Source organism: Anser anser (assembly GCF_964211835.1).
Source record: "Anser anser genome assembly, chromosome: 10".
Lineage (NCBI taxonomy): Eukaryota > Metazoa > Chordata > Aves > Anseriformes > Anatidae > Anser > Anser anser.
The window spans coordinates 22,834,229-22,855,232 of NC_139730.1; the positions used below are offsets into that span (position 1 = coordinate 22,834,229).

Consider the following 21,004-nt stretch of genomic DNA (forward strand, 5'->3'; position numbering starts at 1 on the left):
AGCGCCCTGGCACCACTGGGTATGTAGTACAGTGACTCGAGAGATTGCACTGGCACCACTGGGGATGCAGTGCAGTGAGTCCAGAGAGTGCACTGGCACCACTTGGGATGCAGTGCAGTGAGTCCAGAGAGTGCACTGGCACCACTGGGGATGCAGTGCAGTGAGTCCAGAGAGTGCATTGGCACCACTGGGGATGCAGTGCAGTGAGTCCAGAGAGTGCACTGGCACCACTGGGGATGCACTGCTGTGAGTCCAGAGAGTGCACTGGCAGCAGTGGGGATGCACTGCAGTGAGTCCAGAGAGTGCACTGGCACCACTGGGGATGCACTGCAGTGAGTCCAGAGAGTGCAGTGGCACCACTGGGGATGCAGTGCAGTGAGTCCAGAGAGTGCACTGGCACCACTGGGGATGCACTGCAGTGAGTCCAGAGAGTGCACTGGCACCACTGGGGATGCAGTGCAGTGAGTCCAGAGAGTGCACTGGCAGCACTGGGGATGCAGTGCAGTGAGTCCAGAGAGTGCACTGGCACCACTGGGGATGCACTGCAGTGAGTCCAGAGAGCCCACTGGCACCACTGGGGATGCAGTGCAGTGAGTCCACAGAGTGCACTGGAACCACTGAGAATGCACTTCAGTGAGTCCAGAGAGTGCACTGGCACCACTGGGGATGCACTGCAGTGAGTCCAGAGAGTGCACTAGCACCACTGGGGAATGCAGTGCAGTGAGTCCAGTGAGTACACTGGCACCACAGGGGATGCAGTGCAGTGAGTCAAGAGAGTGCACTGGCACCACTGGTGATGCACTGCAGTGAGTCCAGAGAGTGCACTGGCACCACTGTGGATGCGGTGCCGGGAGTCCAGAGAGTGCTTTGGCACCACTGGGGATGCACTGCAGTTACTCCAGAGAGTGCACTGACAACACTGGGGATGCACTGCAGTGAGTCCAGAGAGTGCACTGGCACCACTCAGGGTGCAGTGCGGTGAGTCCAGAGAATGCACTGGCACCAATGGGGATGCAGTGCAGTGAGTCCAGAGAGCGCACTGGCTCCACTGGGGATGCAGTGCAGTCAGTCCTGTGAGTGTACTGGCACCACTGGGGATGCAGTGCAGTGAGTCCAGAGAGTGCACTGGCACCACTGAGAATGCACTTCAGTGAGTCCAGAGAGTGCACTGGCACCACTGGGGATGCACTGCAGTGAGTCCAGAGAGTGCACTGGCACCACTGGGGATGCACTGCAGTGAGTCCAGAGAGTGCACTGGCACTTCTGGGGATGCACTTCAGTGAGTCCAGAGAGTGCACGGGCTCCACTGGGGATGCAGTACAGTGAGTCCAGAGAGTGCACTGGCACCACTGGGGATGCAGTGCAGTGAGTCCAGAGAGTGCACTGGCACCACTGGGGATGCAGTGCAGTGAGTCCAGAGAGTGCACTGGCAACACTGGGGATGCAGTGCAGTGAGTCCAGAGAGTGCACTGGCACCACTGGGGATGCAGTGTAGTGAGTGCAGAGAGTGCACTGTGAACACTGGGGATGCAGTGCAGTGAGTCCAGAGAGTGCACTGGCACCACTGGGGATGCAGTGCAGTGAGTCCAGAGTGTGCACTGGCACCACTGGGGATGCACTGCAGTGAGTCCAGAGATTGCACTGGCACCACTGGGGATGCACCTCAGTGAGTCCAGAGAGTGCACTGGCACCACTGGTGATGCACTGCAGTGAGTCCAGAGAATGCACTGGCACCACTGGGGATGCAGTGCAGTGAGTCCAGAGAGTGCATTGACACCACTGGGGTTGCAGTGCAGTGAGTCCAGAGAGTGCACTGGCACCAGAGGGAATGCACTGCAGTGAGTCCAGTGAGTGCACTGGCACCACTGTGGATGCACTGCAGTGAGTCCAGAGAGTGCACTGGCACCACTGGGGATGCAGTGCAGTGAGTCCAGAGAGTGCACTGGCACCACTGGGGATGCAGTGCAGTGAGTCCAGAGAGTGCACTGGCACCACTGGGGATGCACTGCAGTGAGTCCAGAGAGTGCACTGTCACCACTGGGGATGCAGTACAGTGAGTCCACAGAGTGCACTGGTACCAGTGGGGATGCAGTACAGTGAGTCCAGAGAGTGCAGTGGCACCACTGGGCATGCAGTGCAGTGAGTCCAGAGAGTGCACTGGCACCACTGGGGATGCACTTCAGTGACTCCAGAGAGTGCACTGGCACCACTCAGGGTGCAGTGCGGTGAGTCCAGAGAATGCACTGGCACCAATGGGGATGCAGTGCAGTGAGTCCAGAGAGCGCACTGGCTCCACTGGGGATGCAGTGCAGTCAGTCCTGTGAGTGTACTGGCACCACTGGGCATGCAGTGCAGTGAGTCCAAAGAGTGCACTGGCACCACTGGGCATGCAGTGCAGTGAGTCCAGAGAGTGCACTGGCACCACTGGGGATGCAGTGCAGTGAGTCCAGAGAGTGCACTGGCAACACTGGGGATGCAGTGCAGTGAGTCCAGAGAGTGCACTGGCACCACTGGGGATGCAGTGTAGTGAGTGCAGAGAGTGCACTGTGAACACTGGGGATGCAGTGCAGTGAGTCCAGAGAGTGCACTGGCACCACTGGGGATGCAGTGCAGTGAGTCCAGAGTGTGCACTGGCACCACTGGGGATGCACTGCAGTGAGTCCAGAGATTGCACTGGCACCACTGGGGATGCACCTCAGTGAGTCCAGAGAGTGCACTGGCACCACTGGTGATGCACTGCAGTGAGTCCAGAGAATGCACTGGCACCACTGGGGATGCAGTGCAGTGAGTCCAGAGAGTGCATTGGCACCACTGGGGTTGCAGTGCAGTGAGTCCAGAGAGTGCACTGGCACCAGAGGGAATGCACTGCAGTGAGTCCAGTGAGTGCACTGGCACCACTTTGGATGCACTGCAGTGAGTCCAGAGAGTGCACTGGCACCACTGGGGATGCAGTGCAGTGAGTCCAGAGAGTGCACTGGCACCACTGGGGATGCAGTGCAGTGAGTCCAGAGAGTGCACTGGCACCACTGGGGATGCACTGCAGTGAGTCCAGAGAGTGCACTGTCACCACTGGGGATGCAGTACAGTGAGTCCACAGAGTGCACTGGTACTAGTGGGGATGCAGTGCAGTGAGTCCAGAGAGTGCAGTGGCACCACTGGGCATGCAGTGCAGTGAGTCCAGAGAGTGCACTGGCACCACTGGGGATGCACTTCAGTGACTCCAGAGAGTGCACTGGCACCACTGGGGATGCAGTGCAGTGAGTCCAAAGACTTCACTGGCAAAACTGGAGATGCAGTGCAGTGAGTCCAGAGAGTGCACTGGCACCACTGGGAATGCAGTGCAGTGAGTCCAGAGATTGCACTGGCACCACGGGGGCTGCAGTGCAGTGAGTCCAGAGAGTGCACTGGCACCACTGGGGAAGCACTGCAGTGAGTCCAGAGAGTGCACTGGCACCACTGGTGATGTAGTACAGTGAGTCCAGAGAGTGCACTGGCACCACTGGGGATGCACTGCAGTGAGTCCAGAGAGTGCACTGGCACCACTGGGGATGCACTACAGTGAGTCCAGAGATTGCACTGGCACCACTGGGGATGCAGTGCAGTGAGTGCAGGGAGTGCACTGGCACCACTGGGGATGCAGTGCAGGGAGTCCAGAGAGTGCAGTGGCACCACTGGGGATGCAGTGCAGTGAGTCCAGAGAGTGCACAGGCAGCACTGGGGATGCAGTGCAGTGAGTCCAGAGAGTGCTCTGGCACCACTGGGGATGCAGTGCAGTGAGTCCAGAGAGTGCACTGGCACCACTGGGGATGCAGTGCAGTGAGTCCAGAGAGTGCACTGGCACCACTGATGATGCACTGCAGTTACTCCAGAGAGTGCACTGGCACCACTGGGGATGCGGTGCGGTGAGTCTAGAGAGTGCACTGGCACCACTGGTGATGCACTGCAGTGAGTCCAGAGAGTGCACTGGCACCACTGAGAATGCCCTTCAGTGAGTCCAGAGAGTGCACTGGCACCACTGGGGATGCACTGCAGTGAGTCCACAGAGTGCACTAGCACCACTGGGGATGCAGTGCAGTGAGTCCAGAGAGTGTACTGGCACCACTGGGGATGCACTGCAGTGAGTCCAGAGAGTGCACTGGCACCACTGAGAATGCACTTCAGTGAGTCCAGAGAGCGCACTGGCACCACTGGGGATGCAGTGCAGTGAGTCCAGAGAGTGCACTGGCACCACTGAGAATGCACTTCAGTGAGTCCAAAGAGTGCACTGGCACCACTGGGGATGCACTGCAGTGAGTCCAGAGAGTGCACTAGCACCACTGGGAATGTAGTGCAGTGAATCCAGTGAGTGCACTGGCACCAGTGGGGATGCACTGCAGTGAGTCCAGAGAGTGCACTGGCACCACTGGGGATGCACTGCAGTGAGCCCAGAGAGTGCACTGGCACCACTGGAGATGCAGTACAGTGAGTCCAGTGAATGCACTGGCAACACTGGGGATGCAGTGCAGTGAGTCCAGAGAGTGCACTGGCACCACTGGTGATGCAGTATAGTGAGTCCAGTGAGTGCACTGGCACCACTGGGGATGCAGTGCAGTGAGTCCAGAGAGTGCACTGGCACCACTGGGGATGCACTGCAGTGAGTCCAGAGAGTGCACTGGCACCACTGGGGATGCAGTACAGTGAGTCCAGGGAGTGCACTGGCACCACTGGGGATGTAGTGCAGTGACTCGAGAGAGTGCACTGGCACCACTGGGGATGCAGTGCAGTGAGTCCAGAGAGTGCACTGGCACCACATGGGATGCAGTGCAGTGAGTCCAGAGAGTGCACTGGCACCACTGGGGATGCACTGCTGTGAGTCCAGAGAGTGCATTGGCACCACTGGGGATGCAGTGCAGTGAGTCCAGAGAGTGCACTGGCACCACTGGGGATGCACTGCAGTGAGTCCACAGAGTGCACTGGTACCACTGGGGATGCAGTGCAGTGAGTCCAGAGAGTGCACTGGCACCACTGGGGATGCACTGCAGTGAGTCCAGAGAGTGCACTGGCTCCACTGGGGATGCAGTGCAGTGAGTCCAGAGAGTGCACTGGCACCACTGGGGATGCACTGCAGTGAGTCCAGAGAGTGCACTGGCAGCACTGGGGATGCAGTGCAGTGAGTCCAGAGAGTGCACTGGCACCACTGGGGATGCACTGCAGTGAGTCCAGAGAGCGCACTGGCACCACTGGGGATGCACTGCAGTGAGTCCACAGAGTGCACTGGCACCACTGAGAATGCACTTCAGTGAGTCCAGAGAGTGCACTGGTACCACTGGGGATGCACTGCAGTGAGTCCAGAGAGTGCACTAGCACCAGTGGGGATGCAGTGCAGTGAGTCCAGAGAGTGCACTGACACCACTGGGGATGCAGTGCAGTGAGTCAAGAGAGTGCACTGGCACCACTGGGGATGCACTGCAGTGAGCCCAGAGAGTGCACTGGCACCACTGGGGATGCGGTGCCGGGAGTCCAGAGAGTGCACTGGCACCACTGGGGATGCAGTGCAGTGAGTCCAGAGAGTGCGCTGGCACCACTGGGGATGCAGTGCAGTGAGTCCAGAGAGTGCACTGGCACCACTGGGGATGCACTGCAGTGAGTCCAGAGAGTGCTCTGGCACCACTGGGGATGCAGTGCAGTGAGTCCAGAGAGTGCACTGGCACCACTGGCGATGCAGTGCAGTGAGTCCAGAGAGTGCACTGGCACCACTGGTGATGCACTGCAGTTACTCTAGAGAGTGCACTGGCACCACTGGGGATGCGGTGCGGTGAGTCCAGAGAGTGCACTGGCACCACTGGGGATGCAGTGCAGTCAGTCCAGTGAGTGTACTGGCACCACTGGGGAAACACTGCAGTGAGTCCAGAGAGTGCACTGGCACCACTGAGAATGCCCTTCAGTGAGTCCAGAGAGTGCACTGGCACCACTGGGGATGCACTGCAGTGAGTCCACAGAGTGCACTAGCACCACTGGGGATGCAGTGCAGTGAGTCCAGAGAGTGCACTGGCACCACTGGGGATGCAGTGCAGTGAGTCCAGAGAGTGCACGCGCTCCACTGGGGATGCAGTACAGTGAGTCCAGAGAGTGCACTGGCACCACTGGGGATGCAGTGCAGTGAGTCCAGAGAGTGCACTGGCAGCACAGAGGATGCAGTGCAGTGAGTCCAGAGAGTGCTCTGGCACCACTGGGGATGCAGTGCAGTGAGTCCAGAGAGTGCACTGGCACCACTGGGGATGCAGTGCAGTGAGTCCAGAGAGTGCACTGGCACCACTGGGGATGCATTTCAGTGAGTCCAGAGAGTGCACTGGCACCACTGGTGATGCACTGCAGTGAGTCCAGAGAGTGCACTGGCACCACTGGGGATGCACTGCAGTGAGTCCAGAGAGTGCACTGGCACCACTGGGGATGCAGTGCAGTGAGTCCAGAGAGTGCACTGGCACCAGAGGGAATGCACTGCAGTGAGTCCAGTGAGTGCACTGGCACCACTGGGGATGCAGTGCAGTGAGTGCAGAGAGTGTACTGGCACCACTGGACATGCAGTGCAGTGAGTCCAGAGAGTGCAGTGGCACCACTGGGGATGCAGTGCAGTGAGTCCAGAGAGTGCACTGGCAGCACTGGGGATGCAGTGCAGTGAGTCCAGAGAGTGCACTGGCAATACTGGGGATGCACTGCAGTGAGTCCAGAGAGTGCACTGGCACCACTGGGGATGCAGTGCAGTGAGTCCAGAGAGTGCTCTGGCACCACTGGGGATGCACTGAAGTGAGTCCAGAGAGTGCACTGGCACCACTGGGGATGCACTGCAGTGAGTCCAGAGAGTGCACTGGCAACACTGGGGTTCCAGTGCAGTGAGTCCAGAGAGTGCACTGGCACCACTGGGGATGCAGTGCAGTGAGTCCAGAGTGTGCACTGGCACGAATGGGAATGCAGTGCAGTGAGTCCAGAGATTGCACTGGCACCACTGGGGATGCACTTCAGTGAGTCCAGAGAGTGCACTGGCACCACTGGGGATGCAGTGCAGTGAGTCCAGTGAGTGTACTGGCACCACTGGGGATGCAGTGCAGTGAGTCCAGAGAGTGCACTGGCACCACTGAGAATGCACTTCAGTGAGTCCAGAGAGTGCACTGGCACCACTGGGGATGCAGTGCAGTGAGTCCAGAGAGTGCACTGGCACCACTGAGAATGCACTTCAGTGAGTCCAAAGAGTGCACTGGCAACACTGGGGATGCACTGCAGTGAGTCCAGAGAGTGCACTAGCACCACTGGGAATGCAGTACAGTGAGTCCAGTGAGTGCACTGGCACCACTGAGGATGTAGTGCAGTGAGTCCAGAGATTGCACTGGTACCACTTGGGATGCAGTGCAGTGAGTCCAGTGAGTGCACTGGCACCACTGGGGATGCAGTGCAGTGAGTCCAGAGAGTGCATTGGCACCACTGGGGATGCAGTACAGTGAGTCCAGTGAGTGCACTGGCACCACTGGGGATGCAGTGCAGTGAGTCCAGAGATTGCACTGGTACCACTTGGGATGCAGTGCAGTGAGTCCAGTGAGTGCACTGGCACCACTGGGGATGCAGTGCAGTGAGTCCAGAGAGTGCATTGGCACCACTGGGGATGCACTGCTGTGAGTCCAGAGAGTGCACTGGCAGCAGTGGGGATGCAGTGCAGTGAGTCCAGAGAGTGCACTGGCACCACTGGGGATGCACTGCAGTGAGTCCAGAGAGTGCAGTGGCACCTCTGGGGATGCAGTGCAGTGAGTCCAGAGAGTGCACTGGCACCACTGGGGATGCACTGCAGTGAGTCCAGAGAGTGCACTGGCACCACTGGGGATGCAGTGCAGTGAGTCCAGAGAGTGCACTGGCAGCACTGGGGATGCAGTGCAGTGAGTCCAGAGAGTGCACTGGCACCACTGGGGATGCACTGCAGTGAGTCCAGAGAGCCCACTGGCACCACTGGGGATGCACTGCAGTGAGTCCACAGAGTACACTGGAACCACTGAGATTGCACTTCAGTGAGTCCAGAGAGTGCACTGGCACCACTGGGGATGCACTGCAGTGAGTCCAGAGAGTGTACTAGCACCACTGGGGAATGCAGTGCAGTGAGTCCAGTGAGTACACTGGCACCACTGGGGATGCAGTGCAGTGAGTCAAGAGAGTGCACTGGCACCACTGGGGATGCACTGCATTGAGCCCAGAGAGTGCACTGGCACCACTGGGGATGCGGTGCCGGGAGTCCAGAGAGTGCTTTGGCACCACTGGGGATGCACTGCAGTTACTCCAGAGAGTGCACTGGCAACACTGGGGATGCAGTACAGTGAGTCCAGAGAGTGCACTGGCACCACTGGGGATGCACTGCAGTGAGTCCAGAGAGTGCACTGGCACCACTCATGCTGCAGTGCGGTGAGTCCAGAGAATGCACTGGCACCAATGGGGATGCAGTGCAGTGAGTCCAGAGAGCGCACTGGCTCCACTGGGGATGCAGTGCAGTCAGTCCTGTGAGTGTACTGGCACCACTGGGGATGCAGTGCAGTGAGTCCAGAGAGTGCACTGGCACCACTGAGAATGCACTTCAGTGAGTCCAGAGAGTGCACAGGCACCACTGGGGATGCACTGCAGTGAGTCCAGAGAGTGCACTGGCACCAACGGGGATGCAGTGCAGTGAGTCCAGAGAGTGCACTGGCACCACTGGGGATGCACTTCAGTGAGTCCAGAGAGTGCACGGGCTCCGCTGGGGATGCAGTGCAGTGAGTCCAGAGAGTGCACTGGCACCACTGGGGATGCAGTGCAGTGAGTCCAGAGAGTGCACTGACACCACTGGGGATGCAGTGCAGTGAGTCCACAGAGTGCACTGGCACCACTGGGGATGCAGTGCAGTGAGTCCAGAGAGTGCACTGGCACCACTGGGGATGCAGTGTAGTGAGTGCAGAGAGTGCACTGTGAACACTGGGGATGCAGTGCAGTGAGTCCAGAGAGTGCACTGGCACCACTGGGGATGCAGTGCAGTGAGTCCAGAGTGTGCACTGGCACCACTGGGGATGCACTGCAGTGAGTCCAGAGATTGCACTGGCACCACTGGGGATGCACCTCAGTGAGTCCAGAGAGTGCACTGGCACCACTGGTGATGCACTGCAGTGAGTCCAGAGAATGCACTGGCACCACTGGGGATGCAGTTCAGTGAGTCCAGAGAGTGCACTGGCACCACTGGGGATGCAGTGCAGTGAGTCCAGAGAGTGCACTGGCAACACAGGGGATGCACTGCAGTGAGTCCAGAGAGTGCACTGGCACCACTGGGGATGCAGTGCAGTGAGTCCAGAGAGTGCACTGTCACCACTGGGGATGCAGTACAGTTAGTCCACAGAGTGCACTGCTACCAGTGGGGATGCAGTACAGTGAGTCCAGAGAGTGCACTAGCACCACTGGGCATGCAGTGCAGTGAGTCCAGAGAGTGCACTGGCACCACTGGGGATGCACTTCAGTGACTCCAGAGAGTGCACTGGCACCACTGGGGATGCAGTGCAGTGAGTCCAAAGACTTCACTGGCAAAACTGGAGATGCAGTGCAGTGAGTCCAGAGAGTGCACTGGCACCACTGGGCATGCAGTGCAGTGAGTCCAGAGAGTGCACTGGCACCACTGGGGATGCACTTCAGTGACTCCAGAGAGTGCACTGGCACCACTGGGGATGCAGTGCAGTGAGTCCAAAGACTTCACTGGCAAAACTGGGGATGCAGTGCAGTGAGTGCAGAGAGTGCACTGGCACCACTGGGGATGCAGTGCAGTGAGTCCAGAGATTGCACTGGCACCACCGGGGATGCAGTGCAGTGAGTCCAGAGAGTGCACTGGCACCACTGGGGATGCACTGCAGTGAGTCCAGAGAGTGCATTGGCACCACTGGTGATGCAGTATAGTGAGTCCAGAGAGTGCACTGGCACCACTGGGGATGCACTGCAGTGAGTCCAGAGAGTGCACTGGCACCACTGGGGATGCACTACAGTGAGTCCAGAGATTGCACTGGCACCACTGGGGATGGAGTGCACTGAGTCCAGAGAGTGCACTGGCACCACTGGGGATGCAGTGCATTGAGTCCAGAGAGTGCACTGGCACAACTGGGGATGCACTTCAGTGAGTCCAGAGAGTGCACTGACACGACTGGGGATGCAGTGCAGTGAGTCCAGAGAGTGCACTGGCACCACTGGGGATGCAGTGCAGTGAGTCCAGAGAGTGCTCTGGCACCACTGGGGATGCAGTGCAGTGAGTCCAGAGAGTGCACTGGCACCACTGGGGATGCAGTGCAGTGAGTCCAGAGAGTGCACTGGCACCACTGGGGATGCAGTCCAGTGAGTCCAGTGAGTGCACTGGCACCACTGGGGATGCAGCGCAGTGACTGCAGAGAGTACACTGGCACCACCGGGGATTCACTGCAGTGAGTCCAGAGAGTGCACTGGCACCACCTGTGATGCAGTGCAGTGAGTCCAGTGAGTGCACTGGCACCACTGGGGATGCAGTGCAGTCAGTCCAGTGAGTGCACTGGCACCACTGGGGATGCAGTGCAGCGAGTCCAGACAGTGCACTGGCACCACTGGGGATGCAGTGCAGTGAGTCCAGAGAGTGCACTGGCACCACTGGGGCTTCAGTGCAGTGAGACCAGAGAGTGCACTGGCACCACTGGGGATGCACTGCAGTGAGTCCAGAGAGTGCACTGGCACCACTGGGGATGCACTGCAGTTCGTCGAGAGAGTGCACTGTCACCACTGGGGATGCAGTACAGTGAGTCCAGAGAGTGCACTGGCACCAGTGGGGATGCACTACAGTGAGTCCACAGAGTGCACTGGCACCACTGGACATGCAGTGCAGTGAGTCCAGAGAGTGCACTGGCACCACTGGGGATGCACTTCAGTGACTCCAGAGAGTGCACTGGCACCACTGGGGATGCAGTGCAGTGAGTCCAAAGACTTCACTGGCACCACTGGGGATGCAGTGAAGTGAGTGCAGAGAGTGCACTGGCACCACTGGGGATGCACTGCAGTGAGTCCAGAGAGTGCACTGGCACCACTGGGGATGCACTACAGTGAGTCCAGAGAGTGCACTGGCACCACTGGGGATGCAGTGCAGTGAGTCCAGAGAGTGCACTGGCACCACTGGAGATGCAGTGCAGTGAGTCCAGTGAGTGTACTGGCACCACTGGGGATGCACTTCAGTGAGCCCAGAGAGTGCACTGGCACCACTGAGACTGCACTTCAGTGAGTCCAGAGAGTGCACTGGCACCACTGGGGATGCACTGCAGTGAGTCCAGAGAGTGCACTGGCACCACCTGTGTTGCAGTACAGTGTGTCCAGTGAATGCACTGGCACCACTGGGGATGCAGTGCTGTGACTCCGGAGAGCGCACTGGCACCACTGGGGATGCAGTGCAGTCAGTCCAGTGAGTGCACTGGCACCACTGGGGATGCAGTGCAGTGAGTGCAGAGAGTGCAATGGCACCACTGGTGATGCACTTCAGTGAGTCCAGAGAGTGCACTGGCACCACTGGGGATGCAGTGCAGTGAGTCCAGAGATTGCACTGGCACCACTGGGGATGCAGTGCTGTGACTCCAGAGAGCGCACTGGCACCACTGTGGATGCAGTGCAGTGAGTGCAGAGAGTGCACTGGCACCACTGGGGATGCACTTCAGTGAGTCCAGAGAGTGCACTGGCACCACTGGGGATGGAGTGCAGTGAGTCCAGAGAGTGCACTGGCACCACTGGTGATGCAGTGCAGTGAGTCCAGAGAGTGCACTGGCACCACTGGGGATGCAGTGCAGTGAGTCCAGAGAGTGCACTGGCACCACTGGGGATGCACTGCAGTGAGTCCAGCGAGTGCACTGGCACCACTGGGGATGCAGTGCTGTGACTCCAGAGAGCGCACTGGCACCACTGGGGATGCAGTGCAGTGAGTGCAGAGAGTGCACTGGCACCACTGGGGATGCACTTCAGTGAGTTCAGAGAGTGCACTGGCACCACTGGGGATGGGTTTCAAGCCAACTGCATTAACCGCTCATGCTTCTTTCTTATGAGACGTTAGTAAACCAATTACATAGCCTTGTCAAGACTAAATCACAGGTAAAAATCCTGTACATCTCATGTGGCCAACCACTCCCAACTAGGATTCCAAGAACCAGGAGGTTCGGTGAAAATAGGGCTAGTGCTATTAGAGGGGTGATTATTAGGGTAAGCCCTAAGCTGTCTTTAATGGAGAAGTATGGGTGGAATGGGATTTTGTCGCAGTCTGATACGATTCCTAGTGGGTTATTTGAGCCTGATTCGTGTAGGAAGGTTAGGTGGACTAGGGTGATTCCTGCAATTAGGAAGGGCAGTAGGAAGTGGATGGCGAAGAATCAGGTTAAGGTTGGATTGTCTACTGAGAATCCTCCTCAGGCTCATTCTACTAGAGTTTGCCCAATGTACGGGATGGCTGAGAATAGGTTGGTGATTACGGTGGCCCCTCAGAATGACATTTGTCCTCATGGTAGGACATACCCTACGAAGGCAGTTGCTATTAGGGTGAGTAGGAGGATTACTCCTGTGTTTCAGGTTTCTTTGTATAGGTAGGAGCCGTAGTAGAGGCCTCGTCCGATGTGTAAGTAGATGCAGATAAAGAAGAGCGAAGCACCGTTGGCGTGGAGGTTGCGGATGAGCCATCCGTACTGGACGTCTCGGCATGTGTGAGCTACTGAGGAGAAGGCGAGTGAAGTGTCTGCGGTGTAGTGTATGGCTAGTAGCAGGCCTGTTAGGATTTGTGTGGCTAAGCAGATGGCTAGAAGGGAGCCGAAGTTTCATCAGGCAGAGATGTTGGAGGGGGCGGGTAGGTCGATTAGGGAGTTGTTGATTATTTTTAGTAGGGGATGGGATTTGCGGATGTTAGGGGCCATTAGTGAGTCTGTGTGTTATTAGGATTATTACCAGGATGGAGAGGGCGAAGGATCCTAGGTAGGCCTTAATTAGCCCTGTGTGTATTGAGGTTGCGGCTTTGCTTGCGGCTACTTGTAGTTCAGCAAGGCCCTCTGGCCCTATTTTTTTGAGTCAGGAGAGGTCGATCAAGTGTAGGGCAATGTTTTGTCCCTTTTCTAGTAGGTTTTTGGAGAAGAATCGGTGTACTAGGGGGTTGAAGTACCCTAATGCAGAGGAGAAGTTTATGAGGGGGTTTGGTTTGGGGTGAGTGAGGGTGTGTGTTATGTTCGATAGTTCTAGGGCTAGGATGATTCCTAGGATTGTTATGAGGATGGCAGCGGTTTTGGTGATAAGGGGTATGGTTATTGGGGGGGTTTTGGTTGGTGTGATGAAAGAGGTAATGATTATTCCTGCTGTAATGCTGCCTAGGGCGAGTCGGGTTAGGGGGGCGGTGATTAGTGGGTTGTTTTCGTTTATTGATACTATTGGGGGGATTCGGGTTTGTCCAGCTTGGACTAGGATGGTTATGCGGATGCTGTAGGTTGCGGTGAATGCTGTGGCTATAAGGGTTAGGAGTAGGGCTCAAGTATTTAGGTATGATGTGTTTAAGCTTTCGATGATGAGGTCTTTTGAGTAGAATCCGGCTAGGAATGGGGTTCCTATCAGCGCCAGGTTTCCGATGGTTAGGCAGGAAGTAGTGACTGGGAGTATTTTCTGTAGGCCTCCTATCTTTCGGATATCTTGTTCTCCGTTTAGGTTGTGGATGATAGACCCTGAGCATAGGAATAGTATGGCTTTAAAGAAGGCATGGGTTGAGATGTGTAGGAAGGCTAGTTGTGGGAGGTTTAGTCCGATAGTGACTATTATTAGTCCTAGTTGGCTGGATGTTGAGAAAGCAATGATTTTTTTGATGTCATTTTGGGTTAGGGCGCATGTGGCAGCGAATAGGGTTGATAGAGCACCTAGGCATAGGCAGGCAGTTAGGGCTGTCTGGTTGGTGGCTAGCAGGGGGTGCATGCGGATGAGCAGGAAGATTCCGGCTACTACTATGGTACTGGAGTGCAGTAGGGCTGATACTGGGGTGGGGCCTTCTATTGCTGCGGGCAGTCATGGGTGGAGTCCAAATTGGGCGGATTTTCCTGCGGCTGCGAGGATTAATCCTATGAGGGGGAGGATTGGGGTTTGGTGGGGGTGTACGGCTTGTTGGATCTCTCAGGTGTTGAATGTTGAAGCTAGTCATGCTATGCTCAGGATCAGTCCGATGTCTCCGATTCGGTTGTAGATTACGGCTTGTAGGGCGGCGGTGTTGGCATCTGCTCGGCCTTGTCATCAGCCGATGAGAAGGAAGGACATGATTCGTACTCCTTCCCAGCCTACGAATAGGAGGAATATGTTGTTTGCGGTTGTTAGGAGGAGTATGGCAACTAGGAATGTCAGTAGGTAGGTGAAAAATTTTGTTACGTATGGCTCTGAGGCCATGTATCATATGGCGAATTGTAGGATTGATCATGTTACAAATAGGGCGATTGGAAGAAATGTTATTGAGTATTGGTCTATTTTTAGGCTCAGGGGGATTTTAAAGTTTATAATGAATTTTCACTCCCAGTGGCAGGTGACAGATTCTACTCCCGAGTAGATGAATGCGGTTGTAGGGGCTAGGCTAATTAGGAATGCGGTTTTAACAGCGCGGGTGGTGGCTTGTGGGGTGTTTTTAAAGTTTTTAAATAGAAATGGCAGGATGATTGGGGTTAGGAGGATTGTCAGCGTGAGTAGTGTGAGGGAGTTGATTAGTAGTGTGGGGTTCACTACTTTTACTTGGATTTGCACCCAGATGGGTGGTTCCTAAGACCAGTGGATTGCTGTTATCCTTTAAAAGTAAGGGGGCTGAGGTTTTAGGCTCAGATGTAAGAGTTAGCAGCTCTTGTTGGTTAAACCCTCCCCTCGGCAGGTAAGAAGGTTTGAACTTCTATTCTTAGAATCACAGTCTAATGTTTGGTTTAAACTATACTTGCATGAGGGGATTCCGGAGATCAGTTCGGGTTTGAGGATTAGGAGGAATATTGGGATAATGTGGAGTGTTATGAGCAGGTGTTCTCGCGTGGTTGAGTTTTGCATAGATGTGATGTGGGAGGGGATTGAGCCTCGTTGGGTCATTAGTAGTATGAATAAGGTGTAGGAGGCGGTTAGTAGGGTTGCGATTCCTGTTAGGATGATCGTGAAGGCAGATCAGTTGAATAAGGTGATTATAATGGTTAGCTCTGCTATGAGGTTTGTTGTTGGGGGTAAGGCTATGTTTGTTAGATTGGCCAGCAATCATCAGGTAGCTATGAGTGGTAGGAGAGGTTGTAGGCCTCGTGTGAGTAGTAGAATTCGGCTGTGCGTACGTTCATAGTTTGTGTTGGCTAGGCAGAATAGTATGGAGGAAGTTAGTCCATGGGAAATTATTAGGATCATTGCCCCTGAGAATGATCAGTGGGTTTGGATTATTCCTGCGGCGATAACTAGGCCTATGTGGCTAACGGATGAATAAGCGATTAGTGATTTTAGGTCTGTCTGTCGTAGGCAGATTGAGCTAGTCATTAGGGTGCCTCATAGGGCCAGGGTTAGGAAGGGGTAGTGCAGGAGGTTGGACAGTGGGCCCATAAATAGAGTGACTCGTATAATTCCGTATCCTCCTAGCTTTAGTAGTAGGGCGGCGAGGAGTATTGAGCCTGCGATGGGTGCTTCTACGTGGGCTTTTGGCAGTCAGAGGTGTAGGCCGTATAGTGGGGCTTTTACTATGAATGCTATGAGCAGTGCTAGACCTGATAGTATTCCTGTCCATGAGGTGGATAGGGTTGGGTGGGTTAGTTGTAGGGTTGGCAGGTGCAGGGTGCCAATTTTCACGTATAGGTGTATGATTGTGATTAGCAGGGGTAGAGAGCTTACTGGCGTGTAGAATAGCAGGTAGATGCCAGCGCTTAGGCGTTCTGGTTGGTTCCCCCATCGGGTGATTAAGATTAGGGTGGGAATGAGGGTTGCTTCAAATGAGATGTAAAATAGTGCTAGTTCTGTGGTGGAAAAGGCTAGTAGGATGAATGGCTGGACTGCGACTAAGGTTGAGATAAAGATTCGTTTGCGTTGTAGGGGTTCTTGTTGCAGGTGGTTTTGGCTTGCTATGATTATGAGTGGGAGTAGTCAGCAGGATAGTACTAGGAGGGGGGATGAGATTTGGTCAATTCCTGTTCAGTTGGATAAAAATTTGTAGGGGTAGTAGGTTGGGATTAATCACTGTAGGCTTAGGGCAGCGATTAGGAGGCTGTATAAGGTGGTGTTAGTCCATAGAAATTTTGGTGGAGACAGCAGGGCTGTTGGAAGAAGTATGATTGTGGGTAGGATGATTTTTAGCATTGCAGGAGGTTTAGGTTGTGTAGATGGTCGGAGCCATGTGTGCGGGTGGAGGCTACTAGGATGGCCAGGCCTGTGCCCGCCTCACACGCTGAGAAGGTTAGCATGAGAATTGGTACCATGGTGAATGAGGAGACTTGGTTTTCGATGGATCATATTGATAGGCCTACGAATATCGATAATATTATGCTTTCAAGGCATAGTAGGGCGGATACTAGGTGGGTTCGGTGGAAGGCTAGTCCTAGTCCGCTGAAAATGAAGGCTGAGTAGAAGCTTAAATGTAGGGGCGACATAAGAAAGTTACAGGGTTGGCTGTAATCTGCTGGGTCGAAACCAGCTATCTTTTTGGTTAGACTAACTTTCTGTTATTCTGCTCATTCTAGGCCCCCTTGAATTCACTCGTAGGCCAGTCCGAGTGTTAGGAGAAGGAGGATCGCTACAGTTCAGGTGAGGGTCATTAGGGGGGATTGGAGTTGGACGGCTCATGGCAGGGGGAGTAGGAGGGCGATTTCTAGGTCGAATAGGACGAACAGGATGGCTACTGAGGAAGAATCGGACTGAGAATGGTAATCGAGCAGATCCAAGTGGGTCGAATCCACATTCGTACGGTGAGAGTTTCTCTGAGTCGGGGTTTATTTGGGCGAGTCAGAAGTTTAATGCGGTTAGGGCGGCGCTTAGGATTGATGATAGGGCGAATATGAACATGAGTGCGTTCATTGCTCTCCTCTGGGTTTATACCAGATTCTAGAGATTGGAAGTCAATTGTAATTAATATACTAGAAGAGCAAGATCCTCATCAGTAGATGGTTATGTAGAGGAATAGTCAGATGACGTCTACGAAGTGTCAGTATCAGGCTGCTGCCTCGAATCCGAAGTGGTGGTCTGATGTAAAGTGGAACTTGATCAGTCGGAAGAGGCAGACGGTCAGGAAGGAGGATCCGATGATTACGTGGAGTCCGTGGAATCCAGTGGCAACGAAGAAGGTAGATCCGTAGACGCTATCGGCGATTGAGAATGGGGCTTCGTGGTATTCTATTGCTTGTAGGGCTGTGAAGTAGAATCCCAGGAGGATCGTTAGGGTTAGGGCGTGGATGGCGTGTTTTCGGTTTCCTTCTGTGATGCTGTGATGGGCTCACGTTACGGTAACGCCTGAGGCTAGTAGGATGGCTGTGTTTAGTAGGGGGACTTCTATCGGGTTGAGTGGTTTAATTCCTGTTGGGGGTCATTGGCCTCCCAGTTCTGGGGTTGGGGCCAGGCTCGAGTGGAAGAACGCTCAGAAGAACCCTAAGAAGAAGAATGCTTCGGATGTGATGAAAAGGATTATGCCGTATCGTAGGCCTTTTTGGACTGTGGGAGTGTGATGGCCTTGGAAGGTGCTTTCTCGTACAATGTCTCGTCATCATTGGAGTATTACTAGGAGTATTGAGATGAGGCCTAGGGTTAGTAGTATGGATGAGTTGTAGTGGAATCACATGATTAATCCTGAGGTTGTGAGTAGGGCGGCGGCTGCCCCGAAGATTGGTCAAGGGCTTGGGTCAACTATGTGGTATGAGTGTGCTTGGTGTGCCATTAGATGTTTTCTTGTAAGTATAGGCTTAGAAGGAGCACGAAGACGTAGGCCTGGATTATGGCTACTGCTACTTCTAGGATGGTTAGGAGTAGTAGGATGATTATTGTTAGGATGGATACTGCAGGAAGGGTGGGTATTAATGCAATGGAGGCTGTAGAGATGAGTTGGATGAGTAAGTGTCCTGCTGTAAGGTTGGCTGTAAGGCGGACTCCGAGGGCTAGGGGGCGGATTAGTAGGCTGGTTGTTTCGATCAGGATTAGTGCGGGGATTAGGGGTGTAGGGGTACCTTCGGGTAATAGGTGGGCTAAAGAGGCTGATGGTTGGTTTCGTAGGCCTGTTAGTAGTGTGGCGAGCCATAGTGGGAAGGCTAGGGCTATGTTCATAGATAGTTGGGTGGTTGGGGTGAATGTATATGGAAGGAGGCCTAGAAGGTTGATTGTAAGAAGTATGATTATTAGGGATGTAAATATTATGGCTCATTTGTGGCCATTTTTGTTGAGTGGGACTATTAGTTGTTTTGTGATTAGGTGAAGGAGTCATGTTTGGATAGTAGAAAGGCGGTTGTTGATTCATCGGTTGTTTGGGGACGGGAATAGTAGGGCTGGGAAGAGTAGGGATAGTAGGATTAAGGGGATGCCAAATAGATTGGGGCTGGAAAATTGGTCAAAGAAGCTTAGGTTCATGGTCAGGATCATGGTGTGGGTTTGGTAGTGAGGGAGGTCTTATTTGATGGGGGGTTGGTTGTGGTGAAGGCTAGTAGTTTTGGTTGGATGAGGAGTGCTAGGGTTAATCAGGTTATAATTATGATTGAAAATCATGGTGCGGGGTTAAGCTGTGGCATATCATTAAGGAGGGGGAAGTCCCTCTTTGGCTAGCTTAAAAGGCTAGTGCTGTTGCATAGCTTCTTAATGATTAGGATGATGATAGAAGGGACGATCAGGCCTCGAAATGTGGGAGTGGGGTTGATTCTACTACAATGGGTATGTAGCTGTGATTAGCCCCGCAAATTTCTGAGCATTGTCCGTAAAAAATCCCAGGCCGGGTGGTAATGAATGAAGTTTGGTTTAGTCGGCCTGGGATTGCGTCTGTTTTAACTCCGAGCGTTGGGACTGCTCAGGAGTGGAGTACGTCTCCTGCAGTAATGATCACGCGGATGGGGGATTCTATTGGGATAACTACGCGGTGGTCAACTTCTAGCAGTCGGAAGTGGCCGTTGGGTAAGTCTGGGGTGGGCACTATGTAGGAGTCGAATGATAGGTCTTTGAAGTCTGTGTATTCGTAGCTTCAGTATCATTGGTGGCCGATGGCTTTTAGGGTGAGGTCTGGTTCATCGATTTTGTCCATTATGTAGAGGATTTGTAGGGATGGGAGGGCGAGGAGTACCAGGACGATAGCAGGTAGGATTGTCCAGATCAGCTCTACTTCTTGGGCGTCTACAGCATTGGACGAGAGTTTTTCTGTTAGTATGTGGGCTAAAAGGTAGAGAACTAGGCTGCAGATAGCTAGGGCAACGATTAGGGCATGGTCGTGGAATTCAACGAGTTCTTCTATGATGGGTGATGAGGCGTCTTGGAATCCTAGTTGGGAGTGGTTGGCCACATGAGATGTACAGGATTTTTACCTGTGATTTAGTCTTGACAAGGCTATGTAATTGGTTTACTAACGTCTCATAAGAAAGAAGCATGAGCGGTTAATGCAGTTGGCTTGAAACCAGCATGTGAGGGTTCGATTCCTTCCTTTCTTGTACTTGGACGAAGGCCGGTTCCTCGAAAGTATGGTATGGGGGAGGGCAGCCGTGGATTCATTCAACGTTTGTGGTAGTTAGTTCTGGTTGTAGGACTTTTCGTTTGGCCGAAAAGGCTTCTCAGATGATGAATATTAGTATGATTACGGCTACTATTGAGATTAGGGAGCCGATGGAGGAAATGGTGTTTCATAGTGTGTAGGCGTCGGGATAGTCCGAGTATCGTCGGGGTATTCCTGCTAGGCCTAGGAAGTGCTGGGGGAAGAACGTTAGGTTTACTCCTGTAAATATTACCCCGAAGTGGGCTTTTGCTCATGTTTGGTGTAGGGTAAACCCAGTGAGTAGTGGGAATCAGTGAGTAAATCCTGCTAGAGGCCATCCTAGTATAGGTAGAAGGTAAGTAAGGCCAATTTGGGGCTGTAAACCAGGATGATGGCGATTCAGCCTAAGTGGGAGATGGACGAGAAGGCTAGGATTTTGCGTGTTTGTGTTTGGTTCAGTCCTATTCAGCCTCCTAGTGCTGTTGAGGCTAGGGCCATGGCGGTGAGTAGAGCTGGGTCGAGGGATTTGGATGTTAGTAGGAGCAGGGTTAGTGGGGGGAATTTTATGAGGGTCGAGAGTAGCAGGGCTGTTATTAGTGGCGATCCTTGTAGTACTTCTGGGAATCAGAAGTGAAATGGCACTAGGCCCAGTTTAATAGCGATTGCTGCTGTCAGTAGTAGACAGGAGGTTGGGTGGTTTATTTGTGTGATGTCTCATTGGCCGGTGACTCAGGCATTGGTTATGCTAGAGAATAGGACCAGGGCGGAAGCAGCTGCTTGGGTTAGGAAGTATTTCGTTGCGGCTTCTACTGCTCGTGGGTGGTGGGATTTGGCAATTAGGGGAATGATGGCTAGTGCGTTGATCTCCAGTCCTGTCCAGGCCAGAACTCAGTGGTTGCTGGAAATTGTGATTGTGGTGCCCAAGATGAGGCTGAAGGTTATGATTGGGGTCGCGTAAGGGTTCATTAGTAGAGGAGGGGGTTAAACCATCATTTTCGGGGTATGGGCCCGATAGCTTGATTAGCTGACTCTACTAGAAAATAATATAAGGGAAGTATGGAGAATTTTGATTTCTCTTGTGTGGGTTCAATTCCTACTTTTCTAAGGTCAACAGGAAATGAGAGGGCTGTTATACCTCTATGTTCACTTTATCATAGTGACCCTTTGTAGTTCAGGCACATTTCCTTATGTAAGGAGGTAGGCCTGCATAGCAGATAGGTATGCTGATGTGTCAGAGGCACAGAGCTAGTGTGAGGGGTAGGAAGTTTTTTCATAGTAGGTGCATTAGTTGGTCATATCGGAATCGTGGGTATGAAGCTC

General features: G+C 53.9%; 2 long non-coding RNA genes across 2 annotated transcripts in view; one reads left to right on the top strand and one right to left on the bottom strand.

Annotated features, from left to right (window-relative positions):
• The window catches only part of LOC310904897, a 77,062-nt gene extending 62,995 nt beyond the window's left edge, over positions 1–14,067 (top strand). Inside the window, exon 2 of the long non-coding RNA XR_014588677.1 lies at positions 12,394–14,067. This is a non-coding gene — a long non-coding RNA (uncharacterized lncRNA). The remainder of the gene's footprint in view (positions 1–12,393) is intronic.
• Positions 14,068–14,954: 887 nt separating this feature from the next.
• The window catches only part of LOC310904898, a 30,578-nt gene continuing 24,528 nt past the window's right edge, over positions 14,955–21,004 (bottom strand). The window contains exon 2 of the long non-coding RNA XR_014588678.1: positions 14,955–20,887. This is a non-coding gene — a long non-coding RNA (uncharacterized lncRNA). The remainder of the gene's footprint in view (positions 20,888–21,004) is intronic.